We start from the raw sequence: 14,626 nt of genomic DNA on the forward strand, positions 1-14,626 counted from the left end.
TGCAATACACTTTTTTTTGCAGAAAAGTTCTTTACTAATGTAAAAGGCTGGTGCTACATAATTCATTCATTTCTCAGTACCGATCATCACACATACACTACGCACATCTTTCGCACTGTAACACTACACAGACTAACAGGTATCATCAGGATCTTGGCAACGATGTTTGGTTTACATGTTGAGTACCGTAGCTTCCATGGAAAAGTGAGTCAGTTTACCTTCATAATGTGTGCGATATTGATCTCAAAAGGAGGACTGGGCACGGATATTATCCATTTCAGAACTTTGGAGTAATGTTTTCGAGGAAAGAAAACAAAAACAACTTGTGAAGTATTTTGTGAAATGACAGATGTTTTATAGTAATTGTTATAATCTCCTTGTGTTGAATGTTTTACCAAACCATTACTGTGTATTATCTTAGTAAACCATCACCATTTATAAAGTATTGCTTAACGGATGCTTTTGACTGCCTCTTTAAATAATCTCCGTGGTCAGTTTACCATACAACTTCATGCCATGGCAGAAAATACTGTTAGAATTTTTAGTTTATCTTTATTGTTAAATGTAACATCAGTCTAAATTTTAGTCCATGGTCATGGATAGATAATCAAGCTTTTTTGACGTTTCAATTATAAACCTTGCAAATGTACCACAGCTATTTCTCTCAATATGTCTTCTTCAGATAATACAGCGAGAAAGTAAATTGTTTATAATGTGGGTGTTAGTCACAGGCCTCATCCAGTTCCATATAACAGAGATAGATTTAAGAAAACAGATACTACAAACTGTTGTACTAATAAAACGTTTCGAAGGAGACTATCTACAGCAGTTAAATATTTTGGAAAATGAGCTGTACAATTGTATGTATACTCTGTACCTATTTCAGTTATTACAACCATCTACACAGGACAAAAACAGTGTGTGTCAATGGTTCAAAATACATTTTCGTCAAATACGGTTCAAGCAAATTTAGAACATACGCAACATTCGTAAAAGTCTTCCTGGACGCAGTCCATATAAACGTACTTGGTACAGTTACACTAATAGACACTTGCGGAAAATTCTTGTGGTAATAATGGTTTCTATTCTTCTTCTCGATGTAACATGCATACGGAGTGATACATCCAAAATTCTTCACAACATGTAATCTTCTGTCCATTATGAGTCCACACACTTTTATTCATTCTTCTTTAGTGACTATATTTAGCTGTTCTGGAACTACTGTAGTGCCCTACACTTTGTTTTATTTTATTCACGTTTAGTGTTTTAGTGTAGTTAACTACGCTTACCCATAGCATATCTTTTATTTATTTCGACGGACCTAACAACGGGCACTACTTGAATGAAATCTGTAATCAGAGTGACATTAAACTGTAATAAGGACATTTCGAAAATTCAACTTTCAAGGATTTCTCCTGTTGACAGTTTCTCTCTCTTTTTCCAAGCATTTATCCCGACTTGCAGGGTCTGCTGATTAATCGGATGTGGCATGTTAATTTTTTGAAGATGCCCTTCCTGTCGTCAACCCGTACCCCCCCCCTCCCCCCCCCCTCCCCCCCCCTGGGGAAGGAACTAGTGTACCCCAACTGTCTGCGTCTAGGGTAATCCATGGAATCGGGAATCGTGCGAATGGAATGTGTTCAGATGTCTGCAAGCCGTGTAAGGGAGGCGGAATGTGGAGACCAGCCCGGTATTCACGTAGCGGGATGTGGAAAACCGCCTAAAAACCACATCCAGGCTGGCTGCCACATCGGCCGTTGTCGTTAATTCGCCGGGCGGATTCCATCCGGGGCCGGCGCGCCTACCCAAGTCCAGGAAGCAGTACGTTAGCGCTCTCGGCTACCCCTGGCGGGTACCCTGTTGACGGTTTATCAACCCTTAATAATTAATAACTGTTTTGATTCAAGTTACACTAAGTGCCTAACACCGGATTCGAACCGGAGACCTCGTTTCACGTATCATCAGGATCTTGCCAACGATGTTTGGTTTACATGTTGAGTACCGTAGCTTCCATGGAAAAGTGAGTCAGTTTACATTCATAATGAGCGCGATATTGAGCTCAAAAAGAGGATTGGGCACGAATATTATCCATTTCAGAACTTTTGAGTACTGTTTTCGAGAAAAGAAAACAAAAACAAGTTGTGAAGTACTGAGTGAAATGACAGATGTTTTAAAGTAATTGTTATAATACTTGTGTTGAATGGTGTTGAATGGTGTCCTATCGATTGAGCCCTCCGACCATGTCTTGCAGACAAACTCACTGCTTCTTTACTTTCAGTTTACAGTTGGTCAACACGTAGCAATAAAACTACACTGAATATAAAGAATGCAAATACCATGAATTTAAGTTTCAAGAGAGAAAATAACTATGTGAAATTAAATGTAGATCTCACCTCTATAGGTTGTGTAAGGAAGATGAAGTTCTTAGGAATTAATATAGATTTTCTGTTGGTTCGAACACACAAAGCTGCGTGCAAACACAGTGTCATCAGCATGTTATGCTCTTACAGTAACAGCCAGTGCCTTTTAGATACTATTCTTATGTACACTCAGTTCTTATATACGGAACTTTTTCAAGGAACCAATTCACAAAATGTTCCACGGAACAGTGAGGCTTCAAAAAGTGTATTTAAACCAAACCATTATCAGGTTTATATTTCATTAACTTTAAAATAGTGTCATGATTGCTGCTATGAATGTTAAAAAGATCTTACCAATTAATTATGCACCTAAAAAACTCTCCTAAGTTTACCTAATTGTGATTAACAACTTCTTGTTTATTTTAGCGTACGAAACGAACAACGAGTGCACAACGAGACTCCAGCAGGAAAGTAACAAAATCTGTAAGGATTTTTTGTGGCATAACCGAAACCGGTAATGGTTTGATTTAAATTTTCTTTTTTAAACCATAAAATTAGGTGCCCTAACTCCGCCGACACTAATTTCGTACCCCTAGAAATTCCCACAGTTGGTAACTAATGTTTAGCTGCGCTCTCATGCGTCTTGTCATTCCACTGTCTTGTTGAGTCTTCTGCGTGCAGCGTATTTAGCTTCTGTAGTGCGCGTGCATGCATTTTTTACGCTGAGCTGAGTTAGTACAGCATTGCAATTAACAGCCAGCTATTCCTAGTGTGAACACTAATTTAGGTTCAAATACTTGGCTATATTTCAGTTGTTTATTGCAGTTTGTGTCGCGTAATCGCTGTAGTCAACAGTTTGGCGTATGTTACTGTGGCGAACATTCTAATAAACCTGAAGAGCTTCGTAATTTCATCCCCCTTTTCCTCGGACGAAATTTAAAACTGTTACTAAACTTTCATTTCGTCTGCTATTTATAAAGATTATTTCAGTTTTGTTTTCAGATTGGAGGACTCTAACGGACAGAAATGAATTTGTCACACGAAATGCTTGGTTTCGTATATAAAAACATGATCTTCAGCTTCTCAGAGATACAAATTCATATACGACACATTTTTGGAAGACGTAGGTAGTCTTCATTCATTGCCTTTAAATGACGTACAGTAATGCAAGAGTTTGGAAATGTCATAATAGTGTCATAACAATTTTGCCTAGAAGTGGAGAATAAATTCAGGGATATATAGAGAGCTTTGTTTATACTTTACTACGAAAAATAATTATGCTGTTAAGATACCTCATTTGAACAGAGATTTTATTATACTCGAACTATTAACAGAGCTCTCTGTAAATATACGTTGTGTTTTTAGTTTCGTTTTGTATGTCAGAAATGAAACCTATGTTCCTGCAACATTTGAGTTAAAGTCGTTTAACGTAAGTACAAAAAGATGTGTTGTACCTCATAGTAAATTCTCCAGACAGAACCAGAGATGTTTCGCATTTACAGCGAATGTATTCAGTACAATGTATGACAAGAATATGCATACCTTATGATGGCAGCGTCGTTCCAAAGTACCCACCGATGTTAGACCTTCAATGAAGGAGAAGAGTAAATACTATATAAGGTTTGTGATGTAGACATATAAGGTAGAGGGCCCAAATCTCGTCACATTTGTAGCAGAGCCTTCCGAGCAGCGTGGTTTTCGAAACAGAGTGAATGACTCATTCAGGCAAATCGTGACTGAGTCGTTCATTTAACCATACCTTCCGCCATTACTGCACTAAAGTGTCCAGCAAATAACATTTGCTACTACAAAAACAACACTCTCAGGCAAGCAGCTGCGTGCGAGCGTCTCGCACGAATAATATTTCGGCGACGCAGCCCGTCGGCATCGTCAGGTGCCCGAAATTAGTTTCGCAAGAAATAACTTGCTAAAAAGCCCCTTAACAAAATAGTGAAAAGAAATTAATGGGGACGCTTCGAGTAATTTACCTAGATTAACTAACCAGCTGTTGGTGGGAACGCATCAGCACAACACGCATTACACAATTACCGTCGTGAGGATGGGCATGATGGCCGCATCAGTCCCTCTTTGACAGCGGACAGCTTGACAGCGGACAGCTTGAGCGGACGCCCCACTGATGGCTCCCAGCAGCTCGACAGCACATTTGTCGCGTGAAGGGACGAAAGGAAAATAGTCGTCAAGGAGAGACATTCTCGCACAGTGACACCGCTGCCTCCAAAGGCAGCCGACGTCTCCATCAGCTGGCCGGTCGCACTGTGACGTCTCGGCCTGGCTGAGCTCAATAAATCAACATCCGTACGCTAGAAGACACCGTACAGTGCATGTTGGAGAGTTTCTCTCCCACCACTATCACCTCGCGACTTCCCTGTTCCATTCGTGACTGGTGCGCGGAAAGAATGACCATCGTTGAACCCCCGAGTGGGATCAACCATATAGCCAAGTTTTTCCATCCTGGTCGTTTTGCGAGATACAGAGGGAGCTCGAGAATTTCCCTAATCATTTCTGGGGAGAAATATGTTTACTGTTTGAAAGAATATTGAAACCTGGTAATTAAGGAAGGCAGGACTGGGTTACGACTGTGGACGGGGCCCGAATAAACTATTATTGGTTTGCCTTGCAATTTAACTCATTTATTTTAATAAATAACTTTTCAAAACAAGCCATTACTTTTAAGGCACGTAACTACAATCGCGGCAGAACGCCTTTAACGCGAAATATGGCAGATGTTTAAAATTTAATAAATACAAAAAATACAGACAGCCAATAATTTTGAAGACAGGCCAATGTGGCCGCAATCAGATTTTAAGGCAAGTAACCACTATCACGGCTGAAGGCATTTAACGCCCAAAATGGCAATTATAAATAGTTTAACAAATATACTGTCAAACGGGGAATGGCATAGCAAAGTTAATTTTAAAAAAAATAAACAACAGATCACCAAACAGGTGACACAAATGATGGTAACTTTATAATAAAATAATAAAATAAAACACAAGGGCCAGTGACAGACGGTGCTCCAGGAATCGACCTCTGAGTAGGTCACACAAAAACACTTTCGCGAGCAAAGAGAAAGGCAGCCAAGAGTTGCATTCAGGTCACAAGATGGTAACTCGGACTATGTGACGGTGTAACGAGCGACTAATGATAATATTGGTGAGGCTACCTGACATCTAACAAAACAAATGCAAGAGGAGAAAGAAAGGGAAGAAGGGAAAGTAGATTCAGTTACTCACAACCCAGGTTATGAAGCAACAGGGAAAGGAAAACAGGGAGGGTAGCAAGGATGGAGGCATGGTTGTCAGAGGGAAGCCAAAGATATTCTACTGTAAGTACTGTGCCAGCTTCAAACCAAAGAGGATGCATACAGAAGTAAAGAGGTATATAGTATAAAGATAAACACAACTATGTAGGATGAAAAGATGCGCGAATGGCTAAAGAGGAGAAGACTGAAGATGTGGATGTAGAGGAAGGTATCAGTGATCATAAGGCTGTGACAGCATCTATTACGACGGGTCCTACAAGGAATCTTGTAAGCTACCGCTTCTGTTTTGCCCTTTTCTGCTGATGTTTAAGCCTGCGAGCCGAACGTATAAGTGAAAAATTTTGCACAACGCATTTTATAACGCTAATTTGTCGCCCTGACACTTATACCCTCTCCATCCTTTGTTCTATATGTGACATCAACTAGTCGTATGCAGATCTGGTTGGTTTCTAACCATATCCTCAGTATATGCTAGAATTTTCAGATGTGCTGACGTACAAACACTGCCTCCACCATTGTGGTTGCAAACATGAAATACACAAATAAGAAGATAATAAAATGACAAAGGAAAGTACTAGCTATGAAATGATACACTCAGTAGCGTTAAATTCTTTACTCTTCTGCAATTTACTCTATACAAGATTACACAGTACGAGCAACATTATAGTTCTGCCTATTCACATTTGGTAATCGCTCTGTCTGGCACTGTCCTGTGATATATTCACGGTCGTTAATTCAAGTGCGGAATACTGACATCAGCTATGGCAATTTCAATTATATTTACTACTACACTCGCGACTAGCAACGTGAAGCCTCAGCATAGAACGAAAAAGACACGGAATCAGCCATTTACCTTACTTCCCTAACCGCCGTTGCGAATGCACGACCACTACAGTGATCTAACGCTTATCGCTGCAAAGGTTCTCGGCTCAGCGAGATAACATAAATTCTACCTCGCCAAAAGCTTCCGTAGGCACCTTCACGGCTGCCGTGGAACACCAAGGCTCTCGCTACAAGTACTCTGTCCCAGTAACGAGGTCGCACACCTCGCCAGGACCAACCTCTCTCCTCGACGCCCCAGGAACAAGTGTTTCACAGTCGCTACGCTTTTTCGTAGCTCCTGTTCTTTTTCTTCCACCCTTTAATGTGCGTGGCTAATCATGTTGCTGAAAGGCGTTCATTTCCGAGCGCCGACCAATCTCATTTTTGCAACCGACCGAAGCTTCTAGAAGGTTCCAGACTGTTCCAGAAGCTTCCGCTCCGGCCGTTGGGAAAACCACCTACACGCCGCCACGCGTTTTGTGAGCGAGCCCCTGTGTCTTCTCCTTGTCCTTGGCCACGTGGCTCCCGCTAAGCCGCGGTCCAGCTTACGTTCGCTGTTGTCTTCAGCTCTCAGGCCTACCTGCCTCGCTTGTGTCTTTCCCGTCTCCTGCCAGCCTTCCGTCTCCGTCCGCTTCACTATCGCCCAACGTGCAGATATTCTGCTACAAATTAAGATTCCTAGCCGATGTCAGTATCGTTAATGGTTTCCTGTCTCGATGTTTATACTATTAAAGGGTCTTCTTTCCGGAGTGGTAGTTGTATTGTCGCTCAAAATAATGCAACCTTATAATGTTAAGAAAGGTAGGAAGATATATTTGCTCAGCAAATGTGACAGGATACGAATTTCAGAATATCTCAGCAGTCAACATTAAATATTCGGTGATGAGGACGAAGATGTGGAGAATAAATGGAAAAAAAATTCAAAGGGATCGTTCAATATGCCATAGACCAGTATGTTCCAAGTAAGGTTTTAAGGGATGGGAAAGATCCACCACGGTTTAATAGCCGTGTTAGAAAAGCACTACGTAAACAAAGAGCACTTCATCTCAGATTCAAGAAAAGTAAAAACCTAGCTGAGAAACAACTGAACGAAGCGAAAATGAGCGTAAGGAGAGCAATGAGAGAAGGGTTCAATGATTTTGAAAATAAGACGTTGTCAACCGACCTGAGTAAAACCCCTAAGAGATTTTGGTCGTATGTAAAATCAGTAAGTGGGTTGGTTCAAATGGCTCTGAGCACTATGCGACTTAACTTCTGAGGTCATCAGTCGCCTAGAACTTAGAACTAATGAAACCTAACTAACCTAAGGACATCACACACATCCAGGCAGGATTCGAACCTGCGACCGTAGCGGTCGCTCGGCTCCTGACTGTAGCGCCTAGAACCGCACGGCCACTCAGGCCGGCTCAGTAAGTAGGTCAAAATCATCTATTCATTCTCTCAGCGACCACACCGGCTCCGAAACGGAAGATAACAGAGAGGAGGCCGAAATACTGAATTCGGTCCTCCGAAGTATTTTCACCGCGGAAGATCGTAACACCTTCCCTCCTTTCAGTCGTCATGCGAACATCGAAATGGCGGATATCGAGATAACCGATCGCGGGATTGGAAAGCAGCTACAATCGCTTAGTAGAGAAAGGCTTCAGGACCAGACAAGATACCTATAAGATTCTATAAAGATTATGCAAAAGAACTTACTCCCCTTCTAGCAGTAATTTATCGTACATCGCTTGAGCAACGAAAGGTACCTAATGACTGGAAAAAAGCGCAGGTCATTCGCGTTTTTAAGAAAGGCCGTAAGACAGATACACACAGTTATAGACCTATATCGTTGACGTCAGTCTGTTGTAGAATTTTGGAACATGTTTTGTGTTCAAGAATTATGACGTTCTTGGAAAATGAACAGCTCCTCTATAAAAATAAATATGGATTCCGCAAACAGAGATCCTGCGAAACCCAGCTCGCTCTGTTCCTTCATGAGATCCACAGCGCAGTGGACAACGGGGTTCAGGCTGATGCCGTGTTCCTTGATTTCAGTAAGGCATTTGACACCGTCCCGCATTGCCGTTTAAGGAAAAAAAAGTACGAGCTTGCGGAGTATCAGAGCAGACCTGCGATTGGATTCAAAACTGTCTTGCAGATAGAACTCAACACGTCGCTCTTGACGAAACTAAGTCGACAGATGTAAAGCTAATATCCGGAGTACCACAGGGAAGTGTGATAGGACCGTTACTGTTCATAATATACATATAAATGATCTAGTAGAAAGCGTCGGATGCTCGTTAAGGCTATTCGTAGATGATGCAGTTGTTTATACCAAAGTAGCAACGCCAGGAGGTAGTAAGAATTTGCAGAGTGACCTGCAGAGAACTGATGTATGGCGCAGACTCTGGCAGTTCACCCTGAACGTAAATAAATGTAACATATTACGCATACGTAGGAATAGAAATCCGCTACTGTACAGCTACATTTATTGATGACATACAGCTGCAGACAGCGTCTGACTTAAAATATTTAGGCGTAATTATCCAGAGCAACCTTAAGTGGAATGACCATATAAAACAGATATTGAGAAAAGCAGACACCAGACTCAGATTCATCGGAAAAATCGCCCAATTCTTTATTATTCATCTATCTGGGATCCCTATCAGGTAGGACACAGATGAGATAGAGAAGATCCAACGAAGAGCGGCGCGTTTGGTCACGGGATCATTTAGCTGGCGGGAGAGCGTTACGGAGATGCTAAACAAACTCCACTGGCAGACGTTACAAGAGAGACGCTGTGCATCGCGGAGAGATATACTATTGAAATTTCGGGACAGCATTTTTCAGGAGGAGTCAGAACGTGTTACTTCCCCCCACATACATCTCGTGTATTGACCACGACGAAAAAATTCTAGAAATTAGAGCCAATACAGAGGCTTACTGACAATAATTCTTCCCACGAACTATTCGCGACTGGAACAGGTTTGGAGGGCTCAGATAGTGGAACCAGATGTACCCTCCGCCACACATTATTAGGTGGCTTGCGGAGTATCATGTAGATGTATAAATGAATATCTGTTAATATAAATCAGTTTTATGAGGACGTTGAAAGTAGCAGCTTTAGACGAAAACATCAGGACAACATATGGTACATGGAGTAAAACATAGCGCTGGCTATGGAAAAAGAATCATCGGAACTGACGTAAGGATGAGCACCCGACCCGAACACAGAATAATGTGAAATAGAGCGCTTGGTTGATGACCAGTGTCGACACACCTGGTTCGAGAAGCTACACTATGGAGGTAAAGGGAAAAGGCTGTGGCAGAATGAAGACTGACACACCTTTGAGTGTTTCTCTGATACTTGCATGAACCATACTTTCTCCGTTGCGCCGTTAATCTGACACACTTCAGGCCGAAATCGTTACACGCGCAGGCGCGGTGCTTGGCGAAGGTTTACGTGACTGCTGGTCATAGCCGTGGTTCGCTTTAGAGGCGCGTTAGCGAACCCCCGCCGGACGAACAAAGCCTGCAGGGATGTGCTGTGGACGCTGCCGGTAATCCCAGTCCGCGTGCCCCGGGCTGCCATCATTCCGTAATAAATATCTATAAAGCGGGATCGCACGCTTTGTCGGGATAACCGCAATAGTCGATAATCAATGCACTGCCGTGGGACGCACAAAACCGGGCGCGCTCCGTTATTGAATGGACGCGGCTAGTGTGGGCTCGGTCCGTATACAACAGGAGGCCACCGAGAGCAGCATAGTTCGTGGTGTTACCGAGAAACACTCCAGGACCACATATGTGGCCCCTTTTACACTCCTGGACGATCTGACGAGGTTGTCACTAAATTTTTCTGCATAATAGATCACATTGTACAGTGAGTTCCACGTATCTTGACCACCCAATATAATGTTTTGTACAGAGGAAAAATAAAAAGGTGTATCCTGAAAATGTTGTTTGTTTATCAGGAGGACTTCTTTGCCCTCTACAAAAGCTCTAAAGCAGGAGAGTTGGCCAGTTTCTAAACTGTCCTAAAGTCTGGAAATGACAGTTACAGCCCGTGACATTAATCGAAATTTTCTGTACGACAGCCTCTCCAGTAGGAAACTCAAGAGCGTGCTTCCTTCATCAAATATGAAGCTACTTCAGTTATAGCCTACCCATAATATGGCCAGTAGTCACACACTCATAGATTTACCGGATGTCCCAGAAGTCTTTCCCTGATTACTAACATTCATAAGGCATAAAATGTGACACATATACAAACACTTTTCATCTTGAATTGCATATGATATATTCAGTTTTTTGTGTTACTGTTGTTTTGTACGTTACAGGGTCCACTGACGTAACAACAACGGAATCGGACACTATTTGCAAACAGCATGTTCTCGAACTGTAAAAGAGCACAATGTGTTCTATAGAATCATGAGACACAGTCATCAAAAACAGTCCAGAGAAAATTTCAGATGGCATACCACAGACAGCCACCAGACGTTAAATGCATCAAGATGTGCTACGCGAAGTTTAGGGAAAAAAGGAGCTTCTGTGATCTCTCTAGAACAGGTAGGACTGGACCTAGGGCGCAGAAAATTCCGTGAGAGAAGTCTCAAGAAGTCTCTGTGCAGAGCCTCACGTGATTCTGATCAGTGCACCGCATCCTGCATAAACAACTTATTTTCCTTGCGTACCAAGTCCAAATCGTGCAGTCCATCCAACCAACGGTATTCAGTGCTCTTTATGACTTTGCAGTTGCTACGCTGGCTGAGATTAAGGAAGATGGTAACTACATTTTGATCTCATTTCAACGGTGTTGTCAACCGACACCGTGTTAGGATCTGGAGGGTCAGAGAATCGCCAAGCTGTGTTTGAGACGGGCAGAAACAGCCTTAAGCTGAACGCGTGGTGCGGCCTTAAACACAATAAGATCGGAGGATCTTTTTCCTTCAGTCAAAAACGACACTCACAGCAAAACCAATCTCGACATGTTGCAGTTATTTGTTGTGCCACAAATTCAGGATGTTCTGGGCTTAATTTTCCAAAACGATGGTGTGCCACCTGATAGAGTGTTAGATGCTCGTGCCTATTTGGGTACAAAATTTCCAGGGAGTTGGATAGGGCGTGGTGGCCTCATCAACTTGCTTCCGCGATCAACGGATATAACACTTCTGAATTATTTTACTTTGGGTTTATGTCAAGGACCAGGTTTACCAAACACCAGTGAACGACATTGCAGCATTACGGCCCAGAATTACTGCCGCCACAACATCCATCCCTCACGAAATGTTGACCAACACTTGGGTGTTACTGGAATATCGCCTTGGTATCCTTCGGGCAACGTCGTAATTTATTAGCTCTGTGTGTGTGTGTGTGTGTGTGTGTGTGTGTGTGTACACAAAACTTGAATATGTTGTCTTCATTTGAAGATAAAAAATATATGTCATATTTTCTGCCTTATACATGTTTGTAATCTGAAAAGTCTTCCGGGACACCCTGTATTTGTAACGAAATCGCCGCACGGTGTAATTCGTAGCTCTCAAACATCGGCAGCTGGCATGTCAGTCGAGGGAAAGTTTTCATGACTTACACACCAGAAAGTCCAAGAAAGAAACCCCAACTGACTACGTCAAGAGACTTTAGAAGTATCAGCGTACCTGGACTTGCAGCTGAAGCGCAAGAAATAGTTTCCTTTCCCAGACATAAACGACAAATGTCATGGATTTAATACTAAACATATTCAACTATATGAGAAATATGCTGCCCTACAGACTGGAAAAGGGAGAAGGAAATCTACCCCCTTGGCCAACTGATCAGCTGAAACACATCACGAATATCAGAGACAGTTGGATCTCAAGAAACACTGGGGACATTGCTCATACAAATCGCGCCCTACTTTACTCACAAGAAGAAGCGGAGTACAGTCAGTCAAGCTGTGAGAAACGTACAACTCAGACGCTCCGATACTTTAACCGGCAATAGACACAGTGTAGCTCTCCTATTTTGTATTGGCAAAGTAAAACCTGCAGCCCATCCCATTGTCCCGGGCGGTATTTCACATTACCTGCAGCCACATTTGAACCGCAAACGAAACAGAGGCTTATTAATTACATCATGCGGATAAACGACGATATCCACAACAAATTCTGTAAAGTAGGCAATATCATAAAAAAATTCAACGTGCATATCAGATCGGCATCTACTGGAGAGGATGACACCATAGAATCTATTGGATATGGTAACATCAGAGTCCAGATGATGAAGCTTGATGTTGACCCACTAATGCCCACCATAACACATAGCTTCAACCTTCCCTAAATCACGTTTTACCTGAGATATGGAAACAGAGACTTGTCAAGCCACTACTTAAAAAGGACATTGTCACATCATGCTGTGACTACCGACCTATCTGCATTCTTCCGGCACTGTCCAAGATCTTAGCATACATAGTCTACGACCAGCTAACAAACTACTTAACTACAAACTACCTACTTGACGAATACCAATTAGGTTTCCGCAAGCATGACAGCGGAACAACTGCTTTAATAAAAGTAACAGAAGACCTGAAACCATGAGTAAATAAGAGGATTCCTAGACTTCAAAAAAGCCTTTCGCGCTGCCGAATTCGAAATTTTACTCCTCAAATTTAGCAGCCTAAATTTCTCTCCAAGTGCAATGCAATGGCGTGGCTTGTACGTGATGTCTCGTCAACAGTACGTAATGCCCAACGCCAACAAGCCGCAATACGACAGATTGTATCAGGCCTCGTCAAAAATACGTAATGTCCAACGCCAACAAGCCGCAATATGACAGATTGTATCAGGCGTCCCCTAGGGTTTGACAGGTCAATGACGAGTCATCAGTGTTATCCTAGTGTTACGATGGCGGGTATTAGGGACAGGGGATCATGTGAAATTGTTTTAAATGCCTTTTCCGAAAATTGCCTTGAGTGGTTAATGTTGTGGCTGTGCTCTCTTGTAATGTTTTGTAGTTCCTGGCTGGATGTTGAGAGCGTGGTATGGTAGGTGGGTGGCCGGTTTCCTCTCACTACAACAAAAATTGTGCACGTCGTTAAAATACACTTTATTACATTAACCAATTGATTATTTAACTTTAATGATGTCCAATCTGAAGTTCTGTGGTTAACAGCAATCAAATAACACGTACTGATTCTTGAATCTTGTTCGTGTCCAAGTCTCAAATGTATACAATGACTAACGTTACCTCACAGCTAGCTAAGGTGCGAGACGACGACTATAACTACGGAAGACTGGAGTACAGTGCTACGTACTGTGGTGCAATGCGAATTGAGTCCCGATGCGACGTGTTGAGGTACAGTTATTGAGGGATCTGAAATTTCCCCTTTGAATGTAAAGAAAGACTGTGCTGGTAAACTTCTACGTTATTTGATACTGAAACAGCTGAGTAAAACTGAACGTACTCAGGTAGTTTTTTCTTTATTCTTCTGATCATCACTAAACTGAACGCAATCTGACTTTCAGTAATCCCTACAATTGAATAGTCCTGACTAACAATAACCTATACCCTTCATGAATCACTTACCTCACAAAAATCTTCGTTACTCGAACTATTGCAATACAGCGAGCGCCAATACTGCCAGCTAACTAAAAGATTCTGACTACTGATAGGCATATAGTTAGCAAATGAAAGATTTTGACAGAGAACAAACAATGTATTTACCTTAATAATGTTCAAAGGAAATTTGTCAAACTGGATGTCACGAATTGGTATATATATATTCGTGACATCCAGTTTGACAAATTTCCTTTTTCTGACGGACACACGTCCAGATTGTCCGCTCATATTAACATCTCAAAACTCTGGCATCTCTCTCTCCAGATCCACCACTGCTGGCGGCTCACCTCCAACTGCCCAATGCTATGGGCTGTTCACATCCAATTGCCCAGCACTACACTAGCGAATAATCCATCAATGAGTCCAACCAGCCACAGGCTGCACACAGCGCAGTAGGCGATTTTAATACAGAGCTCTACGTGGCGTCACCAACATAAAAACCTAAACAGCCTACTTCAGATTGAGACGGATCGGTCGGCGGCGGCGACCTATATGCACGCTGCCCGGGGTGCGTTATCAGCGCATAGTCTGGTTGGTGTCTTGTTGTCATAGGTGCGCTTATTTCAGCGCCTGCTATACAATG

This window comes from Schistocerca serialis, chromosome 2 (assembly GCF_023864345.2).
Source record: "Schistocerca serialis cubense isolate TAMUIC-IGC-003099 chromosome 2, iqSchSeri2.2, whole genome shotgun sequence".
Taxonomy (NCBI): Eukaryota; Metazoa; Arthropoda; class Insecta; order Orthoptera; family Acrididae; genus Schistocerca; species Schistocerca serialis.